This window comes from Brassica napus, assembly GCF_020379485.1.
Source record: "Brassica napus cultivar Da-Ae chromosome A4 unlocalized genomic scaffold, Da-Ae chrA04_Random_11, whole genome shotgun sequence".
NCBI lineage: Eukaryota > Viridiplantae > Streptophyta > Magnoliopsida > Brassicales > Brassicaceae > Brassica > Brassica napus.
This window is the reverse complement of record NW_026013986.1, coordinates 20,053-26,540: the sequence shown is the minus strand read 5'-3', so window position 1 is coordinate 26,540 and position 6,488 is coordinate 20,053. Positions and strand designations below refer to the sequence as shown.

Here is a 6,488-nt window from a genome sequence, read left to right as displayed (position 1 = left end):
AACTGCTCGTGTAGCCTCTTGGTAACAGTTTCACCGTCAAACTGAAACGTATTTACCGTTTCAGCCACACTATGGGTCATCCTAATCTCCCAGATTACGTTTTATATCAGTAGTCATACAGTTTCTCGATGACAAGTCCTTTGTTTTGTCTGAATCCGTCCAGCTTAGTCCGACAAGCTCAACTTCTATGTTTGGACAGACAGTATCGTCTTAATATGACAAGTACTATCCAGTTGACATGTCCAAGATGTCTGTCCCGTCTGATCAGTCCAACCCTGGACTGATCCAGTTCAGACTGCGGGATGGGGATGCTACAATTAGCCCCCATAGAATTGCTGAGTTGTCTTGATATGAATCAATTGAATTGTACTTATTTCTTGTGTTTCTAGAGTAACTGACCAGAACCCTGAACTTAGGTAATTGGGCGCAAGCGAAAGCATGGTCCTTTGTCTGAACTAGTTTACATTGTGCTAGGATTGCTAGAAACAAACGACACTTGATTTAGGAATCCTAGTGAACCGTTCAAACCCGCTCGCTAAAGCTTCCTAGAAGGAACGTCGATAGACAACTCCATAGTTGTATCGATCGACGATCTAAAAGGTGTATCGATCGGCAGCTCGTTGATAGCGTCAATCGAAACTTTCTCAAGATCAACAAACAAAGTTGAGATCTTAGATCTAGTAATAGATGATCAAAACAAACGAAAGTTGATGGATCATTCTTATGTTTGTTCTAGTTCTATAATATCTTGTTTAGAATCTTAGTCTCTATCTACTATAATCCTGATTTTTTAAATAGAAATCCTAAGTCTGACATCTTCATTTACTGCTTAAAACCTTCAATCAATCAACCGATAAATTACTTTGCTTACCACTGCTATTTAATTTACACATGTTTGCCTAGCTTAATTACATGACTACTAGATATTTTGTGTGCCTTAGCTCCCTGTGAATTCGATCCCTAAGTGCTATAACTCGCTTCTTAGTTGAGAGAGTACAAATCGGATAAAGTTATCTTATCAAAAATCCTTATAATTTTAATGCCATCTGCAAGACACATGTCTTTCATGTCCAACTGACCATTGAACAATGATACATCATACATCGCACCATAGTGGTAATGCAACCTCGAGTATGGGATGGATTATAAGAGACATCAACGGAACTGTATGGGAGTGTGAAATGGGAAAATTGAAGGGATGATTTACAAGCAAGGAATCAGAATTAACATCAGTACTATGGGCTATTCAAGCATCTTGGTCTATGGACTATGGGTTACCATACACTACAAGAAAACAGCGACATACTGAGGGAAAATATCGTCGGTATGTCGTCGGAATAACGCTATTCCGACGACATACCGACGAAAAAAGTCCTCGGAAATAACTCCTCGGAATTTCATTTTTCCTCGGAAATTCCTCGGAAATTTCCGACGGAATTCCGAGGAGGAAACGAATTTCCGAGGAAATTCCGAGGACCACAAGTTCGTCGGAATTTCCTCGGAATATTCCGAGGAAGATGTTGTCGGAATATCCCGAGGGATACACTTCCTCGGAATATTTCCAAAATTAAAAAAAAAAATATAAATTTATTTTTTTAAATTGAAATTCGAAATATAAAATAAAATTGAAATAGAAAATATATTTAAAATACAAAAAAAATAAAATAGTTTTTATAAATAAAAAAAATGTTTTATAAATACAAAATTAGTTATAATAAATATAAATATTTTATAAATATGAAATCATCTTTTTATAAATACAAATAGTTTTTATAAATACAAAAAAAACTAAAATAGTTTTTATAAATAAAAAAATGTTTTATAAATACAAAATTAGTTATAATAAATATAAATATTTTTATAAATATGAAATCATCTTTTTATAAATACAAAATAGTTTTTATAAATACAAAAATAATAAAATAGTGTTTATAAATCAAAAAAATGTTTTATAAATACAAAATTAGTTTTAATAAATATAAATATTTTTATAAATATGAAATCATCTTTTATAAATACAAAATAGTTTTTATAAATACAAAAAATAATAAAATAGTGTTTATAATAAAAAAAATGTTTTATAAATACAAAATTAGTTTTAATAAATATAAAATAGTATAAAAATTAAAAAAATAGTTTAAATAAATCACAAAAACAGTTAATAATTACAAAAAATAGTTTTAAAAATATTTAAAATGTTAAATAATTACAAAAAATAGTTTTCATAATATTAAAAATGTTTAATAAATATAGAAATTTATATTTTATATATAAAATATATAAAACGTTTTATAACCACAAAAAAATGATTTTAAATATTATATATATGATTTTTAATCTTAAAAAAAGTTTTATAGATTTTAAAAATGTTTAATAAATATATAAATGAATTTAAAATGCAAAAAATAGATTTTATATACAAAAAACGGTTTCAATATATATATATAATTACAAATTCGATTTTTATAACCACAAAATTAATAAAAACTAAAAAAAAAATTCAAATCAAGTGATACAAATCAAATCTACCATTCACCCTAACAAAATCTATAAATCTACCATTCACCCTAACAAAATCTATAAATCTCATTCCAAAATCATCAAATCTACTTAAAAACCATACAAATCTAACCTAAAAGAGTGGGATAGGGTTCATACATGAGGATTAGGGTGGAAATCGCGAGGGAGAAGAGAGAAAGCGCCGCAAATCGCAAGGGAGAAGAGAGGAGTCGACGAAATCGCAGGAGAAAGAGAGATTGCGGCGGAGAGAAATGGGGAAGAAGGTCGGGCTCGACCTAATAAAATGAGGGGTCCGACGGAAATTATCCGTCGGAATTTCCTCGGAAATATTTACTATATCCGTCGGAATTTCCTCGGAAATCATTAATTCAATTTTCGCGAAAAATTTGGCGGCTTGGTTTACCCGGTTAAATGAAAATATTCCGAGGAACCAGGTTTCCTCGGAATTTCCTCGGAATTTACCGAGGAAATTCCGAGGAACCAGGGTTTGGGGTTTCAAAACATCGATTATTTTCGCCGTATTTCATTTCTTATACAATTATAATGCATACCATTGAGGATTCTTTGTATAGATGATCATAAACCATGAAATAACAAAATTTCAAAAATAATTGTAAGTATTCTCTTTACCGTTTGTTAAAGTGTATAAGTGTTTCTCTTATGTTGTATGGTTTTCGTACATGCAATCGTAAAAGTGTTTGTTATTGGGTAAAACACCAAAGTTTGACTTCATAATCTGGTTAAGACACTTAATGAATGTTATATACGTGTTATTCAATCCGTAAAACGTTGTTTTCGGTTTAAAACCCCAAGTTCCTCGGAATTTCCTCGGAATTTTCCGAGGGAATTCCGAGGAAAACTCTATCGTCGTCGGAATTTCCTCGGAAAATTCCGAGGAAATTCCGAGGAAAAGGAATGTATAATCAAATCCCTAAATCGACAAGATCTATTCCGAGGAAATTCCGAGGAAAACCTTTCTGCCCTCGGAATTTCCTCGGAATTTTTAAAATCCCCCCAACGGCTCTCTAACGTCTATAATATTTCCTCGGAATTCATCGGTTTTTTCCTAGGAATACTATTTCTCGGTATTCCGTTCCGGAATATTCCGACGAACTGAATTTTCCTCGGTATTCCGTCGGAATATTCCGACGAACTGAATTTTCCTCGGAATTCCGTCGGTATATTCCGAGGAAATTCCGAGGAAGCCAAATTTTGTGTTTCCTCGGAATTGCCTCGGAAATTCCTCGGTATATTCCGAGGAATTCATTTTCCGTCGGAACGTCCGTCAGAATACCGCTGTTTTCTTGTAGTGATAATGTCATCTTCGAAGTGGAAAGATTTCCCGTCAACAATCTGTACAACACCACGACTACAACATGCATCTCTACGCTACAATCCTGGAAAAAAAAGTTTCTCCTTAATTAAAGTTGCCTATCAGAATCGCTCAACAAAAACATATGCTGATTTATTAGCTAAAAAGGAATATTAAAAAACGGAGTCTGATTCATTGTACTCCATGCTTTTTACAACAGTTTGCATATTTTAGACAATAATCAATAAAATATTATTAGTCAGGAAAAACAACTGAGAAAAAAAAAAAAGACATATTTCTTCATTTAGGGCCGAACAAGTAGTCCACCACCCAGAAAACAATAGGTAACAATAGGTATGATTGGTAAGGGCACTGATTTCATTTTTTGGCTGCAGAAATACTGATGTGATTTTTTTTTTTTTTGGCTCTAATTTTTAAGTTTTTAAAATATTTTAAATTTGAGCTGTAGTTATTTGTCTCCGCAGAACAATTTTAAAGACATAAGTTTAAAGAAGTGTTGTGGATTTTTTTTAAAATGGCTCTGAGCTTTAAAAAAAAAATACAAATAAAAAATTAGTGTAGATTTAGGGTTGTAGGTATAATTGTGACTTTGGAGAGCACCTACAGCCAATAACCTTTGAATTCTAGAATAATTGCTTCACCGTTAGGGCACTCATACTTTAGTTACTACAACTCAAGTACGTGTAGTCATGGAATTTTCTTTTTAACATTAAAAAATAACCCAATTTTAACTATATAAGTAGTCAAATCAGGGGTTGTTATAAGTTTCTACACATATTCTTTAGTTCACCTTTAGGAATAAGTACTATGGATAATTCTTCATATGTGTGGACGAGTCTTTCTACTGTAAAACAATTACTATCCTTAGAGATTAGACATAAGAATCATGCATGCTATAAGGTTAGAGCGTGGAAAGATCCTTAGACCAACTCCATCAATGGGTTCCTATAGGGTTCTAAACAGTAGCGAATCCAGAAGTGATAATGACTGGGTGCACCAACGTGTAAATTATAAATTTCAATTGATACATATAAAATTAGTTTGATGCACACAATCTGTTTGATTTAATGCTGTGGTTACACTTGGTCTATGATTCATATCAAACTTGGTCTATGATTAAAACTTGGTCTATGATTAAAACAGTAGCGAATTCTCTGATGCACACAATCTGTTTGATTTAATGCTATCTATTTCCTAATGAAATTCAAAAAAAAATTCTTGCAATTTGATAACAGCATACACAGAGCAAATGGGTGGTGGTAGATGCTCTGTTTGGATCGGTTATGCTTCTACGACATGATGGTACAGTCAAATTGCTCATCCTTTCCCATCTCTGTTTCTCTACTTGCATCATTTAGTCATCTCTCAAAGATACATTTTACTATTATTTCCCCAGTTATGGAGTGGCTTGGAACCAACGAACTCTCTCTTTTCCTTATCGGCCTCATCCTTGCTTTGGCTTCTTACTTTGTAAGTTTTCATGAAAAGTTGTAGCAGAAGCATATAAACGAATTCACTCACTTACTGGTGATAATATGCATGCAGACATGGTTAAGGGTCTCCCAGAAGGTTCACACGACCAATCAAGTGGTGGTGGGTGCGATCGTGGGTTCTGTTTATTCCACCTTATTGTACATAACGTGGAACTCACTTGTTCTCGAAGCTTTTGCCTCATCATTCTCAGTACAAGTAGCTGTCTTTACGGCTGCTGCTGCTGCATCTGCTCTAGGTTTTGCAGTTTATGTGCTACTTAACTGGTTCAAAGATGACGACAGATGACAAAGAAAATATAATAATTCCAGGGTTATAAAACTATTCATTTGTTTCCCATTTCACTCATACTGTTTGAGCTGTCTAGCAATCAACATTACCACTTGCGTTCTTCTTGTAAAGGTTCTTGAAATCAGTTTCATTCAAGTTCTTTGTGTTTTCTGCTGCATGAACTTGAGCTCAAAAAAAAAAAAAAAAAATTTAAGAACCTCAATGAGGTTCTCCCATTGGATGATGAGAAAATTAATTAGACTAACAAAAGTTCTAAACTTTTCAATTCACAAAATTAATTATTAATTTATTTATTAGAGTCCATAAGGGTCTCTAACTAATGGACTTGCTCTTAGATCCCGACTATACCTGCGAGCAGGGACGAATCCAGAAGAATTATTTACTGGGTGTATTATTAGTGATAAAAAATAAATATGCATGAAGGAGGCTCGAACTTAGAATATTATGGGGGCACTAACTGATTTTTACCATTTGAGCCATTGAAAATTTTAGTACTTTCACCTGTAAATTTTTTATACCAATAAATATGTTGATGCACATGCTACCACACCTTGTAACGTGGCTTCGTCGTTGCCTATGATGCCTACCCGTCCTAATGTCCTGGTAGTCCATCAGAGATTAACGATCAATGATTTTACTAGAGAAGACCCAAAGGAATGGGATGTGGACATGCTTGAGAATTTTGTTGTTCTAGAGGACATACCTCTTATCTGTAGCTTAGCTATTAGCCAAACCACTTATCGAGATATTTATTATTAGAATTTGATACAACCCTATTCAACAAAAAAAACAAATCAACTGAGGGTTTGGCTTATGGACCTGTTATTAAATGACATGCGCTTGAATTTTTACT

At 33.2% G+C, this 6,488-nt stretch overlaps 1 pseudogene; it reads left to right on the top strand.

The window, feature by feature from the left end:
- Nucleotides 1–4,739: 4,739 nt before the first annotated feature.
- LOC125594174 lies at nt 4,740–5,792 on the top strand (annotated as a pseudogene).
- Nucleotides 5,793–6,488: the final 696 nt, after the last annotated feature.